The sequence below is a fragment of the Capra hircus genome, chromosome 5 (genome assembly GCF_001704415.2).
Source record: "Capra hircus breed San Clemente chromosome 5, ASM170441v1, whole genome shotgun sequence".
Classification (NCBI taxonomy): domain Eukaryota; kingdom Metazoa; phylum Chordata; class Mammalia; order Artiodactyla; family Bovidae; genus Capra; species Capra hircus.
Genome location: NC_030812.1, coordinates 100,813,509 through 100,832,257, shown reverse-complemented (window position 1 = coordinate 100,832,257; position 18,749 = coordinate 100,813,509). Strand labels below are relative to the sequence as shown.

The 18,749-nt window shown below is 38.6% G+C and overlaps 1 pseudogene; it reads left to right on the top strand.

Moving 5' to 3' along the window:
* The window catches only part of LOC108636117, a 79,048-nt pseudogene continuing 61,672 nt past the window's right edge, over nucleotides 1,374-18,749 (top strand).

Here is an 18,749-nt window from a genome sequence, read left to right as displayed (position 1 = left end):
CATGCAAAGAGTTGACTCATTGGAAAAGACTCTGATGCTGGAAGGATTAGGGGCAGGAGGAGAAGGGGACGACAGAGCATGAGATGGCTGGATGGCATCACCGACTTGATGAATATGAGTTTGAGTGAACTCCAGAAATGATGATGAACAGGGAGGCTTGGCGTGCTGTGATTCATTGGGTGGCAAAAAGTCGGACACGACTGAGTGACTGAACTGAACTGAACTGATCCTAGTAAATCTTATTCAAGTGAACCTCACAAGTATAACGTGTGCTAGAGCAAAGCTTTCCACCATAAATTTGTCCCCATATGTTCCACATATATTTTAGAACACATTTCTGTAGATATTCTTACTCTTTACTTGTGTTGCTTTGAAGTTCAGAAGCAATTATTCATTGAATAACTATTGACATACAATTTACACCAATATTTTTGTCTCTTGGGCTACATCAGTGAAGAGAATACATGAAAATCCCAAGTTTCATCGAGTTTACATTCTCAAACAGAGTAACAATAAGCAATAACAATAAGTAAAGGAGTAAAAAGTAATAAGTATGAAAGTGAAAGTGAAGTCGCTCAGTTGTGTCTGACTCTTTGTGACACCAGGGACTGTAGCATACAAGGATCTTCCATCCGAGGAATTTTCTAGGCAGAAGTACTGGAGTGGGTTGCCATTTCCTTCTCCACATAAGTATGAAGGAGAGAAAAAAAAGTAAGAAAAGGTGAAAGATGTAAAGGATGGAGATGTGGACTGCTGTACTAATTGAAATGGTGAAGATCAGACATAGTAAGCAAGGACTACGAGTTGGTGAGAGATTTAGCCAACAGAATATCAAAAAGATAAGAGAGTTAGACAATATCCCCCTATGAAAGAGAGTTTTAGGGAGAAGGATGAGCCAGTGATAATGAAAATATGGCTGGTATGTTCCAGAAACAGGGGGAAGGTGAAAAACCACTGGAGCTGAGTAAAAGACACAGCAAGGTGAGAAAGTGAGACCTTATAATTCCTGTCAGTCATTGTAAGGACTTAGGCTTTTCCTCTGAAGAGAATAGAAACCCGTGTGGGGCTGAAGAACACAGTAAGAACTTGATCAGGCTTGTATTTTAGTTTTAGAAGATGTTTGGTTTCTGTGTTGAAAAAAGACTGTGGAGGGCAAAGCTGGGTTTAAGGGGGGAAAGTTTACTTGTAGGGTTTCCCTTCTCTAGGAACTTCCCTGGGGGTCCAGTGTCAATACTCTGTCATCCCACCGCAAAGACAGGGGTTCCAACTCTGCTGGGGAACTAAGATCCCACATGCTACGTGGCCTGGACCAAACCAAAAAAAAAAAAAAAATCAAGATGAAGTTTAGGGTGCAATAATAATCAAATAAGGAGATGATTGAGGTTCCAAGCAGTGTGATAGCCTTGAGTATCATCAGAGGTACTTTGGTTAAGGATGTATTTTGAAGACAAAATTAACAGCATTTGCGGACAGACTGGTGTGGGATATGAGAGATAATGGACAGCTGAGAGTGACTCCAGATGTTATGGAGCAGGACAAAGAGAGACGTATCAAGTGAAATGTGGAAAGGCTTTGGATAAAGCAGTTTTGGAGATACATTAGCACCTCCATTTTGGATGAATGAAATCAAGATATCCATTAGATACCCAACTCCAGATTCCTAGGATGGAACTCAATGCATGAGTTTGCAGTTAAGGAGAAAGCTCTGGGCTACAGGTGAGTTTATGGGGGTTAACATAGCTCAATTGGTAAAGAATCCTCCTGCAATACAGGAAATCCCAATTCAATTCGTGGGTCAGGAAAATCCACTGGAGAAGGGATAAACTACCCACTTCAGTATTCTGGGCTTCCCTGGTGGCTCAGATGGTCAAGAATCTGCCTGCAATGCAGGAGACCTGGGTTCAATCCTGGCTTGAGAAGATTCCCTGAAGAAGGGAACGACTACCCACTCCAGTATTCTAGCCTGGAGAATTCCATGGACAGAGGAGCCTGCCTGGCTACAGTCCCTGGGGTTGCAAAGAGTCAGAAACGACTGAGTGACTTTCACTTCACTTCACTTCAATAGCATATAAAACTAAGGAACTAAATGAGATCATAAAGAGAGAGAATGTTGATGGACAAGGGGCATTGGACTTAGCCCAGGTGGTACCCCCAATACTGCAAAATTGAGGAGAATTGAAGGGATCAACAAAATATACTGTGGATAAGACACCACTGAGGAGAAGGAAAACCATAGAGGCCAGTGTCCTGCTGGGCCAGTGAAGAAGTGTTACCAAGAAGAAGGAAGTGTATCAAATGATGATTTTTTTTCCAGGAAAGATGTTATATAGCGTACTTTATTAAGTCTATTGACAGCTTGATAACTTGGTTGAGTCTAGCATTCAAGGTCAAAATTTTCAGAAACAAATGGAAACTCTTTATATTTTCCCTTGTTGTTGTGTGTCTGACTCATGGCAACCATGCCCAGATTCCTTGTCTTTCAACATCTCCCAGAGTTTACTCAGACTGAGCAATGCTATCTAACCATCACACCCTCTGTTGCCCACTTCTCTTCCCACTCTCAATCTTTCCCAGCATCAAGGTCTTTTCCAAAGACACAGCTCTTTGCATATGGTGGCCAAAGTATTGAGGCTTCAGCTTCAGCATCAGTCCTTCCAGTGAATATTCAGGGTTGCCCTCCTTTACGATTGCCTGGTTTGATCTCTCTGCAGTCCAAGGGACTCTCAAGATTCTTCTCCAGCACCACAGCTCAAAAGCATCAGTGCTCTGTGCTCAACCTTCTCTATGATCCATCTTTCACATCTTCCATGACTACCTGAAAAACCATAGCTTTGATGACCTGGACCTTTGCTGGCAAAGTGATGTCTCAGATTTTTAACATGCTGTCTCAGTTTGTTATAGCTTTCCTTCCAAGAAGTAGGTGTCTTTTAATTTCATGGCTGAAGTCACTGTCTTCAGTGATTTTGGAGTCGAAGAAAAGAATATCTGTCACTGTTTCCACTTTTTCCTCTTCTCCTTGCCATGAAGGGATGCCACTGGATGCCATGATATTCGTTTTCTGAATGTTGCGTTTTAAGCCCACTTTTTCCACTCTCCTTTTTCACCCTCATTAAGAGGCTCGTTCCTCTTAACTTTCTGCCATTAGAGTGTTATCATCAAAATAAATGCAATGTTAGATTATAAAAGTTATATTTAGGAATATTAATACACATTTTAGTGATTGAACTTTAGACAACTGTTAAATTAGGACTCTGTTTCCTGACACACTTATTGACCATAACTATGGAAAAGACTAGAGATCTCCTCAAGAAAATTAGAGCTACCAAGGGAACATTTCATGCAAAGATGGGCTCGATAAAGGGCAGAAATGGTATGGACCTAACAGAAGCAGAAGATATTAAGAAGAGGTGGCAAGAATACACAGAAGAACTGTACGAAAAAGATCTCATGACCCAGATAATCACGATGGTGTGATCACTAATCTAGAGCCAGACATCCTGGAATGTGAAGTCAAGTGGGCCTTAGAAAGCATCACTATGAACAAAGCTAGTGGAGGTGATGGAATTCCAGTGGAGCTATTTCAAATCCTGAAAGTTGATGCTGTGAAAGTGCTGAACTCGATATGTCAGCACCTTTGGAAAACTCAGCAGTGGCCACAGGACTGGAAAAGGTCAGTTTTCATTCCAATCCCAAAGAAAGACAATGCCAAAGAATGCTCAAAATACCGCACAATTGCACTCATCTCACATGCTAGGAAAGTAATGCTCAAAATTCTCCAAGCCAGGCTTCAGCAATGCGTGAACCGTGAAATTCCTGATGTTCAAGCTGGTTTTAGAAAAGTCAGAGGAACCAGAGATCAAATTGCCAACATCTGCTGGATCATGGAATAAGCAAGAGAGTTCCAGAAAAAACATCGATTTCTGCTTCATTGACTATGCCAAAGCCTTTGACTGTGAATCAGCCCTGGGATTTCTTTGGAAGGAATGATGCTAATGCTGAAACTCCAGTACTTTGGCCACCTCTTGCGAAGAGTTGATTCATCAGAAAAGACTCTGATGCTGGGAGGGATTTGGAGCAGGAGGAGAATGGGACAACAGAAGATGAGATGGCTGGATGGCATCACTGACTCGATGGACATAATTCTGAGTGAATTCCGGAAGTTTGTGATGGACAGGGAGGCCTGGCGTGCTGCGTCATGGGGTCGCAAAGAGTCGGACATGACTGAGCAACTGAACTGAATTGAACTGATAAATATTTTAAAGATCTAGGAAGATATTTATATCAAGTATTTCCTGTGCATAAAGGTAACTAGCCTAATTCTCTTGCAGTGGAAATTTTTGAACCTTACACACACAAATCTCCACTATTTTTTTTCTCATTGTCATGTTGAAAATGTTTTGAATATTGATATAATGCATTCTGAAACAAGCTAGAGTGCGTTGACAACATAGAAGAGTTTGTATTGGTCTTGTGTCAATCAGGACGTTCAGTTGGTGTTTAGAAGACTTTAATTTTTGTAATGTGATCTCCTCCCGAGTGCAAATTAGAAGCATGCGTATGTGATGAGTTGCTTCAGTTGTGTCCCACTCTTTGTAATCCTATGGACTATAGCTTGCCAGGCTCCTCTGTCAATGGAATTCTCCAGACAAGAATACTGGAGTGGCTTGCTATGACTTCCTTCTGGGGTTCTTGCTGACCCATGGTTCGAACCCACATCTCTTATGTCTAACCTGCACTGACAGGCTGGTTCTTACCATTAGTGCCCCCTGGAGAGCCTAGAATATGAAGACAAGACTTCATCCAATATTCATTTATTCCTTTAGTATATATCCATGTAAAATCATGCTACTGAGTCTAAGCTTGTACTCTTCCCTATACAACAGGCCAGTAAATCAAGAGATGAAGTGTTGGAGCAAGGAATAGTGACTTTGGAAAATGAGCTGTTTGAGAAGATGGAGGACTAATGTCCGAGAGAAGGATCTTGCCCTAGTTGGATATGAGACTTCTTTTATGCAAAAAATGGAGTGGTGTGGCTGTTTACTACAGACTTCTTGGTGCTGGTCAGTACCCAGAGACCGTGTGACAATTCTTCGTTGTTGCACTCGCTGTCCACATGGGTCTGATCATAATGTTCCTCTAAACCTCAAACAAGACTAGTGTTACTTTCTGTTTTGTAGCTTATAATCTTTATACCTATGAAAACTGCTGTGGCTTTAAAGACCAAAACTGGGAGGCAGTCCTCGAGAAGGGCTCTTCTTCAGGTAACATTATTTTACAAAGGTATAGGGCTCACATTAAGAGGCACACACAACTGGACATAAGGTTAGAGCGTACAGAATAGACCCAATGCGAATTCAAGCTTGTCCTCTTGTTCAGCTTATTCTCTGGCATTAGAAAACAGTCATGATTCCAGAGAAAATTTCCTTTCAGTAGAAAAACAGACATAGTTTGATAATACCATAGGTTTTCAGAGGAAGAAGGGATAAAATTGATTTTACAATGAAGTCCTGAGACTTAAACTAGAAGTTGATACTTAATCAATACAGCTATATGCTCATGAATGAAAGAGATGGGAATACAAGACCACCTGACCTGCCTCTTGACAAACCTGTATGCAGGTCAGGAAGCAACAGTGAGAACTGGACATGGAACAACAGACTGGTTCCAAATAGGAAAGCAAGTATGTCAAGGCTGTATATTGTCACCTTGCTTATTTAACTTATATGCAGAGTACATCACAAGAAACACTGGGCTGGAGGAAGCACAAGCTGGAATCAAGACTGCCAGGAGAAATATCAATAACCTCAGATATGCAGATGACAGCACCTTTATGACAGAAAGTGAAGATGAACTAAAGAGCCTCTTGATGAAAGTGAAAGAGGAGAGTGAAAAAGTTGACTTAAAGCTCAACATTCAGTAAACGAAGATCATGGCATCCGGTCCCATCACTTCATGGCAAATAGATGGGGAAACAGTGGAAACAGTAGCTGACTTTATTTTGGGGGACTCCAAAATCACTGCAGATGGTCATTGCAGCCATGAAATTAAAAGACACTTACTCCTTGGAAGGAACGTTATGACTAACCTAGACAGCATAATACAAAGCAGAGATTACTTTGTCAACAAAGGTCCATCTAGTCAAGGGTATGGGTTTTCCAGTGGTCATGTATGGATGTGAGAGTTGGACTATAAAGAAAGCTGAGCACCGAAGAATTGATGCTTTTGAACTGTGGTGTTGGAGATGACTCTTGAGAGTCCCTTGGACTACAAGGAGATCCAACCAGTCCATCCTAAAGGAGATCAGTCCTGGTTGCTCATTGTTGGGACTGATGTTGAAGCTGAAACTCCAATACTTTGACCACCTGATGCGAAAAGCTGACTCATTTGCAAAGACCCTGATGCTGGGAAAGATTGAGGGCAGAAGAAGAAGGGGATGACAGAGAATGAGATGGTCAGATGGCATCACCGACTCGATGGATGTGAGTCTGAGTGAACTCCGGGAGTTGGTGATGGACAGGGAGGCCTGGCGTGCTGCAATTCATGGGGCCACAAAAAGTCGGACACGACTGAGCGACTGAACTGAACTGAAATGAATTGCTTAAATTTACCAGGAATCATTTTTTTTTATGATTCCATACCTGGATAAGCAAGTGAAATGTGCACCATTTCATGTGCCAATCTAGAACAGAATGAGGTGACTCTGCTATACTCTCTAATCTTAGAGATGTTTACTACATCTTCCATATCCATTGTCCCACTGTATTCCTCCAACAATTGACCATTTCCTATTCTCTAGTGAGGGAGAGGAAAGAGATTCCATTGAAAACAATCCTCTTATATTTTTACTGTTTTCAAATAACATATCCTTCCTTCTTTTATTTATCATTACTGAACACTAGCTTTCCATCAGCTATGCAACTTTGCTTGTATTTTTTTCTGTTGTAAAAACACATCATATAAAATTTACCTTCCTAATACTTTATAAGCATATGTTTAAGTAATGTTAGCTATATTCATATTGTGAGACTGAGGTCCAGAATTTTTTCATCTGGCAAATCTGAAACTCCATAGCTATTAAGCAACTCCCTCCCCACTTCCCAGCCAGTAGTCTATTTTCTGCTTCTGTGAATTTTATGCTTTGGATACCTCTTATAAGTGGAATAATATACTGTCTTTTGATAACTGGCCTATTTCTCATAACATAATATCCTCTAGATTCATTCCTATTGCTGAGTGTGACAGAATCTCCTTCCCCTTTAAGAATGAATAATATTCTGTTGTATGTATATACCACATTTTTTATAACCATTTATCTTTGACAGACATTTAGATTGCTTCAGCTCTTGGCTATTGTACAAAGTGTTGTTATAAACATGGGTATGCAAATATTTCTTTGATACTCTGCTTTCAATTCTTTTGAATATATTCCTAAACATTGGATTATTGGAAAATATAACAGTTCTATTTTTAAATTTTGAGAAAGTATGTTCTTTACCATAGTGAATGCATCATTTTGCAATTGAGCCAACAGGCCCAAGGGTTCCAGTTTCTCTACATCTTGCCAACACTTGTTATCGTCTTTAATTTTTTTATATTAATTATCCTAACATATTAAGTGATACCACATTGTGGTTTTGACTTGCATTTTTCAGATGGTTAGTGATGATGGTCATCTTTTCATATGCTTGTTGGTCATTTGGATATCATCTTCGGAGAAATATTCATTCAAATCCTTTGCTCATTTTTTAGTCAGGCTCTTTGACTTTTTCTGTTGATGAGTCATAGAAGTTCATAACGTATGGGGTTACATATCAACCCCTTATCATGTATTTTCCAAATACTTTCTCCTGTTGAGTAGGCTGTCTTTTCACTCTGTTGATTGTGTTCTTTAATGCACAAAAGTTTTTAAGTTTAATGCTGCCCCATTTGTCTATTTTTGCTTTTGTTGTCTGTGCTTCTGATATCATAGAAAAGAAATTATTGTCAAGTCATGAAGATTTTCCTATATCTTTTCTTGAAGGAGTTTTATAGGTATTATGTCCTTATAGACCTTTGATCCATTTTGGGTTACTTTTTGTGTATAGTGTAAGATGAAGGTTACCTTTATCATTTGGCATGAAGACATGTAGTTTTCCCAATATCTTTTTTGGAAAAGATGGTTTTTGGCGCGTTGAATTTCCCTGGCACTGCTGTTAAAGATCTCATGGCCATTACACGCAGGTGTATTTCTGGATTCTTTATTCTACTTCATTGATCTACTTGTCTGTTTCTAGGCTAGTACTATGCTGTTTTGTTTACTGTTAATTTCTAAGATGTTTTCAAATCAGGAAGTTCAGTCCTCCAACTTTCTTCTTCATTTACAGAATTGCTTTGTTTATTTGAGGTTCCCTAAAGATTCTGTGTCATTTTTACTGTTTTTTAAGAATGATTCTTTTATATTTCTTAAAAATGCCACTGGGATATAGATAGGGATTGTACTGAATTTATAGATCAGTTTGGATAGTATGTACATCTTTTTTTAATTGAGGTTTAGCTGATATAAAATATGTTTCACGTGTACAACATAATGATTCACATTTTTAAAGGTTATTCTGTATTTCTACCTTTAAAATTTTGGCTATATTCTTTGCATTATAAAACATATCTTTGTTGCTTATTTTTATTTTATTCATAGCAATGTGTACCTCTTGACCAACTACCCTTATCTTGCCACTCTTTCCTTCCCTCTTCTTATTGGGAACCACTAGTTTGTCCTCTATGAGTCCGTTTCTTCTTTGTTATTTCCACTAGGTTACTCTACCTTTTAGATTACACTTGTAAGTGATCTCATACAGTATTTATCTTTCTTTCTCTGACTTATTTCACTTAGCACAATACCTTCCAAGGCCATCCATGTTGTTGCAAATGGCAAGAGCTTGTCTTTTTATGTCTGAGTAAAAAGACATTGTGGGCTTCCCTGGGAGGGGAAACGGTGGAAGGACTGACAGATTTCCTCTTCTTGGGCTCCCAAATCACTGCAGATGGTGACTGCCACCATGAAGTCAGAAGACAATTGCTTCTTGGCAGGAAAGCAATGACAAACTTAAACAGTGTGTTGAAAAGCAGAGACATTACTCTGATAACAAATTCTCGATAGTCGAGGCTATGATCTTCCCAGTGGTCACATACAGTTGTGAAAGCTAGACTGTAAAGAAAGCAGAACCCCAAAGAATCGATGCCTTCAAACTGTGGTGCTGAAGAAGACTCCTGAAAGTCCCCTGGACAGCAAGGAGATCAAACCAATCAATCTTAAGGGACATCAACCCTGAATATTCACTGGAAGGACTGATGCTGAAGCTGAAGTTCCAGTATTTTGGCCATCTGATGCAAACAGATGACTCATTGGAAAAGTCCCTGATGCTGGGAAAGATTGAGGGCAGAAGGAGAAGAGGGCATCAGAGGATGAGATATCTGAACAGCATCATGGATGCAATGAACATGAACTTGGGCAAACCTCGGGAGATGGTGAGGGACAGAGACGACAGGTGTGCTGCAGTCCATGGGGTCGCAAAGAGTTGGACACGCCTGGGTGACTGAACAACAACAAGTATTCCATTGTATATATACACCGCATCTTCTTAATCCATTCATCTGTTGATGGACACAGGTTGCTTCCACATCCTGGTGATTGTCATTAATGCTGCTATAAAAAATTTGGGGTATGTATCTTTTCATAGTAGTGTTTTCATTTTTATGAATACATAGTGAGGTGTAGGATTTCTGGGTCATATGGCAGATCCATTATGCACAAACTAAGACTATTAATCTTAAGTCTTTCAATCCATGCCTCTTCATTTATTTATTTCTTCCTTAATGGTTTTCAGCAATATTTTGTAGTTTTCAGTATGCAAGTCAGTAACGTCCTTAAATTTTTCCTAAGTATTTTATTCTTCTTGATGCTATTGCTAATGAACAAATTTAACTTCCTTTCCAGATCATTAATTAGTGTATACAAATGCAACTGCTTTCTGTGTATTGACTTTTTATTCTGAAACCTAGCCAAATACATTTATTAGTTTAATAATTGTTTTTGTGTGTGGAATCCTGATGTTTCTCCATATGAAATTATGTTCTCTCCAAACAGAGATAGAATAACTTCTTTATTCTTTTTTTAACTTAAATACCTTGATTTGCTTTTCTTGTCTAGTATTTCCAATACTAGGTTGAATAGAAGCGGTGACAGCAAGCATCCTTGTCTTGTTCTAGACCCCAGAGGAAAAGCTCTCAGTTTTATACCATTGATTGTGCTGGTGTTGGTTGCTCAGTCGCTTAGTCGTGTCTGACGTTTTGCCAACCAATGGACTACAGCACACAGAACTTCCCTGTCCTTCACGAACTACCGGAGCTTGCTCAATGGTTTGGTGGCATCATTGAGTTGATGATGCCACCAAACCATCTCATCCTCTGTTGGCCCCTTCTCCTCTGTTCAACCTTTCCCAGCCTCAGGGTCTTTTCCAATGAGTCAGCTCCTTGCATCAGGTGAAAGGAAGTATTGGAGCTTCAGCATCAGTCCTTGCAATGAATATTCTTTTAGGTTTGACTGGCCAGACCTCCTTGCAAATCAAGGGACTTTCAAAAATCTTCTCCAGCACCACAGTTCAAAAGAATCAATTCAGTGCTCAGCCTTCTTTATGGTCCAACTCTCACATCTGTACAGCACTACAGGACAAACCATAGCTTTGACTACATGGACATCTGTTGCCAAGGTGATGTCTCTGTTTCTTAATACACTGTCTAGGCTGGTCATAGCTTTTCTCTGAAGAGCAAGCGTCTTTTAATTTCATGGCTGCAGTCACTATCTGCAGTGATTTGGGAGCCCAAGAAAATAAAATCCGTCACTGTTTCCATTGTTTCCCCATCCATTTGTCATTTAGTGATGGGACCAGATGCCACAAACTGAGTCCTTTGAATGCCAAGTTTTAAGCCAGCTTTTTCACTCTCCTCTTTCACCTTCATCAAGAGGCTCTTTAGTTCATCTTCACTTTCTGTCATTGGGGTGATATCATCTGCATATCTGAGGTTATTGACATTTCTCCTAGCAATCTTGATTCCAGCTTAAGATTCATCCAACTTGGCATTTCACATGATACACTTTGCATATATGTTAAATAAGCAGAGTGACAATATATAGCTTTGACATACTTCTTTCCCAATTTACAACTAGTCCATTGTTCCATGTCCGGTTTTAACTGCTGCTTCTTGACCTGCATACAGATTTCATAGGAGGCAGGTAAAGTGGTCTGGTATTCCCATCTCTTGAAGAATTTTCCACAGTTTCTTGTGATCCACACAGTCAAAGGTATTAGCTTAGTCAATGAAGCAGAAGTAGATGTTTTCCTGGAATTCTCTTGCCTTTTCTATGATCTGATGGATGTTGGCAATTTGATCTCTGGTTCCTCTGCCTTTTCTAAATCCAGCTTGTATACCTGAAAATTCTCAGTTCGCGTATTGTCAAAGCCTAACTTGGAGGATTTTGAGAGTAACCTTGCTAGCATGTAAAATGAGTGCAATTGTGTGGTTTGGACATTCTTTGGCATTTCCTTTCTTTGGGATTGGAATGAAAACAGATATTTTCCAGTCCTGTGGCCATGGCTGAGTTTTCCAAATTTGCTGGCCTATTGAGTGTAGCACTTTCACAGCATCATCTTTTAGGCTTTGAAATAGCTCAGCTGGAATCCCATCACCTCTACTAGCTTTGTTCAAAGTAATACTTCCTAAGGCCCTCTTTACTTCACACTCCAGGATGTCTGGCTGTAGGTGAGAGATCACACCATCATGGTTATCTGGGTTAGGAGATCCTTTTTTGCACAGTTCTTCTGTATATTCTTGTGCTGTCAGCTGTGGCCTTTTCATAAGTGATCTTTATTCTGTAGAGGTAATTTCCTTCTTTTCCTAGTTTGTTGAGTGTTTCTGTTATGAACACGTATGGAATTTTTCAAATGGTTCTTTCTCCATCAGTTAAAAAAATCATTGCTGGGAGCCAGCGTGAGGAATCCCTCCCATGGCAAAGGTCATGAAGAAGGAAGCACGACAAAACGCAAAGGCGTGATGTAGCTTCAGGGGTTCCCCCTGAGTTTTCCTGAACATCTACCCCCAAAAAACCAGAGTTGGCCTGATTTCATTGTACTGTGCTTTTCCACTCTTCTGACACTCTCTGGAAAATTAACTTAGAGCTTCAGTCTTCTGCATTTGAAAGGAGTGTTTCAGCTCAAACCCCTCTGATGGCTAACTTGCCTTACCTGGACTTTTACAACTATGCATGTGATTGTTTACAGCCCCCCAACTGTGAGAGGCACCGGAGGCCTCAAACATAAAGTCTTTCAAAGAGCTAAAAGTTATTAGAGTAGTGCTGGTGTAAGATTTCACTGTTGAGCCAATGCTTGTTGCTAAGTTCCCATATCTCTTATCCACTGTGCACCAGAGAGCACATCCGTTAACATTAACATAGTTAGAATGTAAGAAAAAGCAAGTGTATCCTTGAAACTGACCACATCAGACTTTTGAGCTAATTGGTTCTTTCTTTGTTGTAACTTACTGCACCTTTGCTTTGTGAAAATGTAATTTTGTTTGATACTTTCTGAGGCTGACATAGATTAGAAATATAAAGAAAAAACACTTCAAGGGAAAATAAGTTTTCTGGTTGAGCAGCCTTTATCAAAAGAGGGTCTTCAAATGTTTCACAGGCCTCCAAGACCAGAAGATAATGTCAACAACATCATTTGTGAGAAAAGTATAAAAGTCCTTTTAAAAAGGAAAATTACTGGGGCCTCACTCACCAAAGCAGCTTGGTCACCCCATGTCTTCTTTATTTTCTGGCTGAATTCCCATCTGGTGTGTGGAGGCTCGCCATGTCTACTTACTTTCCCTGTCTTCTAAGACCCACGTGAAAGGAAGCCCAAGGCAGGGCACCCTCCACTATTCAAATGGGTGGCGGTGGCCTAACATAGATGGTGCAAACCTCTTGTCTCGAGGTTTTATTAGTTCTCCACGTAAACCAAGTTCTTCAGCCTCTTTTCTCCACTAATTTTCCTACTACACTATTCTTTCCTAACCTAATCTTATATTTCTAATTAAATAAATCTCTCCTCACCGACTTTGTCCATCTTCGAATTCCCTGGATCCACCGGGGCTGGACCCCTGCAAATCATGTGGCTTTTGTCCCTCATTTTATTAATATGGTGTATTACATTGGCTGATTTTCCTATGTTAAACCATTCAACTATCCCAGACATAAATCCACTTAGTCATGACATATAATCTTTTTATTGTGCTGTTGAATTCAGTGCATTTGTAGGTTGCTGCAATTTTTATCAGTGTTCATCAGGAATATTAGTATAGTCTTCCTTTAGTGTCTTTATTTATGGCTTTGGTATCAGGGCAATGCTGTTCTCCTAGAGCTGGACGTATTCCATCTTCTTCAGATTTCAGGAGAGTTAGTGTTATTTTTTATTTAAATGTTAGGTAGACGTTTCTAACCAATTGATCTTTTCTTTGCTATGAGATTTAAAAATACTATTTACTTCTTAAATAGTGCTTAAATCTTACCCATTGTTGACTTGTTCACATTTTCTGTTTCTTCCTGTTTCAGTCTTAGTACATTCTAGAGCAATAGGCATTTCTTCTAGATTATCCAACTTGTTGGTATTCAATTATTCATAATATTCTCTTCTGTAATATATCCCTATATCCTCATCGGTTATTTTAAATTCTTTGCCAGGTAGCTCATTGCTTTGACTCTTTTGGAATAAGCTCCTGGAGTTTCTCTTTTCTTGCTTTATGTGCTATGATTTGTCATGTTTGTCATGGTTCTCTGCTGTGTGTGTGTGTGTATCATCTGTATTTATCTTCCTACCTCTACTAGTGGCAGTAAATTTCTAATTTCTAAGAAGCTGTAGAAAGGGTTGCAGAGGAGATTAGATGATCTATGAATTCAATATCACAACTAAAAAAGTCTCCAAATGTAAGTTCTCTTGAGGATTTTATTTTATATGTATATAAAGGTAATTGAATAATAAGGCTCTTTTCAATTACATAATTGTGAAGATGGTTAAACAAAAAGATCCATCAATATGCTTCACACTACATATGGACAAATGAAGACTTTCCTGTGGTTTATATTTCCGGCCAGTTTATACTTTTGAAGCTCACATAATTTTGCAAGATTCTGGTTCAAAAGAATACTTTTTCCTCATCAACTCTTTTTAATGTGACCATTGTGGATTCCATGTGGTCATAGTCATGCTGCATAACTTGAAATTAAACTTCAGTGCACAACATTTTTTTTTCCTATCTTTTTTTTTTAATTTTTATGTATTTTTCACCTTACAATACTGTATTGGTTTTGCCATACATCAACATGAATCCACCACGGGTGTGCATAAGTTCCCATGTACAGAACAGACTTTTTGACTCTGTGGGAGAGGGAGAGGGCAGGATGATTTAGGAGAATGGCATTGAAACACAGCATTCTTTTAAGCTAAGAATAGTCTGGATGTTTGGCTCTTTGTGTCCTCTCTTCTATTACTCAGTGCTCTTTTCCACATTTATAACTTCATTTTCCACATTTCACATCCTTGAGGGGAGAGGACAAATATTTAAAGAAGATTTTAGAGGTTTTGAAAGGTGTCCTGCAGGATTTTGGTTTGGTTTGGTTTTTGCATTAGTGTTTATGTTTTACAACCTTGTATTAAATATTATTTATCTTAATTCTAACATTTTTGAGCCAAATTAGAGTGCTTCATTTCCTCTACTCTGGTCCCAGCACAGAGAAAGGTATTCAAAATGGATGGCTATGAAGACAACAGCAAACCTTCTTAGAATTTGTCAAACAGGCCAGTTAATTAAAGAAAGTAGATATTGGGTTGGCTAAAAAATTCGTTTGCATTTTAACTCAAATGAACTTTTTGGCTATCCCAATATCACATGTCTAAGTATGCTTGACACCAAGTAAGTGGGTTTTCTCACTAATTCACAGAAAACCCACAGTTATGTGGGTAGATGTGGGTAGGTGAGAACATAGAAAGACAAGAGAGCTTTTCACGAATGGGCACTTCTTTTAGCTGATCTTGCCTCATAGAACTTAGAGTTTTTTTCTTTTATACAACATTAGTGCAACATTCTGCCATTCGCAATGGACAATCAGATGATTTATGTAAATTCAACCCTACCCAGGGGTTCTGCCATTGAAAGGTCATCACCCTCTTCTCTTCGTCAGAGGAAGTGACTTTAATTTTCCTTCTGGCATTGGTATATCTTCCAATACTTAGATTTTTTGCTTAAATTTGTGGTTTTAAATCATGACTTTGAAGATGAGCAGCAGTCATATGCTAATGTTAAATAGATATAGCAGGGCCTGTCTATAGGTAATCACAGATATGGGAAAAAACCCACATCTTGTAGGTTTGTTTTTTATCAAGATAATTTTGTGAAAAGTAAACCTCGCTCTTATCACTGAACCTAGGCAAAAAGATTCTTTAGGAAATATTTTACATCTATGAACATATGAACAAAGAAGTATTTTTCTTTGTCTTGTTGGTTTTTTTGCTTCACCATGCACAATGCGTGATCTTTGTTCCCAGACCAGGGTTCAAATCTATGCTCCCTGCAGTGGAAGCTTGGAGGCTTAACCACTGAACCACCAGAAAGTCCCCTTTTGTTTTTTAGTTTGTTTGTTTTTTAACAAAGGAGTATATTTGGAGATACTTTACTACCTTGCTGTAATACTAACCTGCTTTATTCCAAATTCTCTATAAATTACTGTAAGTTCCAATGCATTTGCATCCATGATGCTCCCTTCAAAACACTGGAGTGTAGTCTTAATGATTGACATCTTTCACTCTACAAAAGGAAGGGAAAAACTGTTCTGAAAAAATGATATTCAAGATCAAAGACTTGAATATATTCACAATCTGATGATTTTTAAATTAAAATGTGTATCAGCTTAGAAGGAGGTAAGCCACAGGACATGGGAGAATATCACTGATGAAACTATTTGACATTTGTTGAAGTTGGCAATTTTGTGTGTGTGTGATCTAGTATTCTGAGTGAAGGAGATAGGGATTCTAACATGAGGTAATGGATTCCATGGGCTGGGGATGGATGAAAAGAAACTAGAAACTAAGAAGAAAAATGTATAAAATTATCATAATATGGGGCTGCCTTCTGATATGAAACCAAATTTTCTAATATTGCAATTTTTATCCCACGTAATATTCATTTCATAGTGTACTTAGCACATGGGTTGTATCTTTTTAAGATCGTTTGGTATAATTTGAAACTGTTAAATTATCAACATTCTAAATTGGAGATTGAAAAGTCTTAGGGTTACAAAAGAGTTTGATGATCCTTTCATATGTGGTAATGGAAATTTGGGGAATTTTGATAACTACAATGAGAGTTTGATTAAGCTACAGGTATTTGTTGATGTGAAAGAGCAAGGCTTTCTGTTCCCTATTCAAATCAAGCAAAAGTGGAAGAAAGGAGGATGGTGTTGAAAGGACATTTTGGAGAATGAGTATACAGAAAGATGGCAAGCTACTTTTCCTCAAAAGCTACTATCTATGATCCCAAATCAATGGGGCCAGAAAATATGTCTCTTTTGATTGCAATCATTATTCCACAACATATCATTCTAAAAGTAAATATGAAAAACAAAATAGAATAAAGTCAGAACAAAATGCATTATTATAAAACACTTGACTCAAAAAAATACATAACCTGAGAATTGAGAATTATGTATTTGGTGACTTTACTGAGGACTATAGCCAAGACGGTAGCCTCTTGGATAACTCTAAGGAACTTTCCCCAAAGGTGACGGAGGAGCCAGGATTTATAGGAGTTTTTGCTTAAAACAAAATGAAAAACATGTAGTTGACTATTAAAAGATGACTGCTGATCACAAAAACAGATGTCTCAAGTTAGTGATTTTAGTGCTTTTCTACATGTGGGAAGACACAAGAAATCAATCATTCTTATTGAAACCAATTATCTACATGTATTTTAAATACCCAGGCTTTTATCCTGTTTTTCCTCTATCCTGAATTTCCCTCAGGCTTCACCATCAGGGCAGCTGCCCGGGTTGATGGCTTTATGGTCACAACATCTCTTGTTTCTTGAAATGGCAGGTGACATTCTTTCTCCGCACATTGACCTGGTATTACAGTTATTGTGAAACTACCCCTGAGCTCTTTGGCTGAGCTGTTCAGGCTGTGGGAACTGTGGGATAGTGATTATATTAAAGACATTCGGGAAAACCAGACAGAGATGTGAGTTGTGACTTATTTAGTTTATAATTTCTTATAAAAGTAGATAAGTGTTGGCAAAATGCCTCTAGTGTTTATCTTTTCATCCAAAAATAAGCACCTGAGGCAGATGTGCCCAGGTGCTGGGGCAATTGTAAGTGAACAAAATAGTGAAAAAATATTTTCTATTCTTGTGTTTATATGATACTGCTAGGAAGACATACATATAAATGAATAAGTATATTATGTCTTAGATGCTATGAAATGCAAAAGAGAAAACTTTACATGTATTTTCATTTCCACCCCCTTGGTCTCTGGCTTGTTTATTTTAGCTGCACTGGGGCTTTGTTGCTGCATGCAGCCTTTCTCTGGCTGTGGTGAGGGGGCTACTCTTCACTTGCAATGCGTGGCCTTCTCACTGTGGCGGCTTCTCTTGTTGTGGAGCATGGACTCAGTTGTGCTGTGGCACGTGAAATCTTCCTGGACCACAGATCCAACTCCAGGCCCTGCATTGGCAGGCAAATTCTTAACCACTGGGCCACCAGGGAAGTCTTCAGAATCTTACGTTAAGATTACTGGTAAATGTTCTTTCCTGCCCCTAGCCCTCATCCGAAATCTAGCTCTTTCTTATGTGATCCTAACAACCTTTGCATTTTGTGCCAAATGAACTCAACGGAGTTAATCTGGTATATTTTCTTAACCTCTCAGATGTTTGTCGGGGTCCATGTCAGCATAAATTTGCTTGGTAACTTGGATGTGCTGGGATTATTCTTCTTGCCTTGACTCTGATTGGGTTAAAATTTTCAGGTAAGTGGTACAAGATCATTTATTTTTATTTTTCTACTTATTCTACTTGTACCATCAATATGACTACCCCAAACTTACTGGAAGACCAATGAAATAAAAAGAGTCACAAAACAGTGCTCTATTAGTGCTCAGCCCATATTCATTCTGCAAGCTTTGGCCTCTGGTAAATTCCTTGGCCTTATTGTTCTCAGTCATCGCAAGAGATTTCACATGTGCTCCAATAATTTTTTTTAATTGTAATTATGATAAAAGGGTGACAATAAAAAAGAAATTTTCCAATTATTTACAGATTTTTTATTTTAAAATATATTTCATGTACTACACCAAAATATTTCAACACATAGTAATACAAAAATTATTGAGCTATTTTACATTCTTTTTACAGATTGTTTCAGATCTTTGAAATCTAGTGTGTATGTTTTCTATCTACAGTACATTTCAAATTAGCCACTAATCTCAATAACCTCAGATATGCAGACGACACCACCCTTATGGCAAAAAGTAAAGAGGAACTAAAAAGCCTCTTGATGAAAGTGAAAGAGGAGAGTGAAAAAGTTGGCTTAAAGCTCATAAGTCAGAAAATGAAGATAATGGCATCTGGTCCCATCACTTCATTGGAAATAGATGGGGAAACAGTGGAAATAGTGTTGGCTTTGTTTTGGG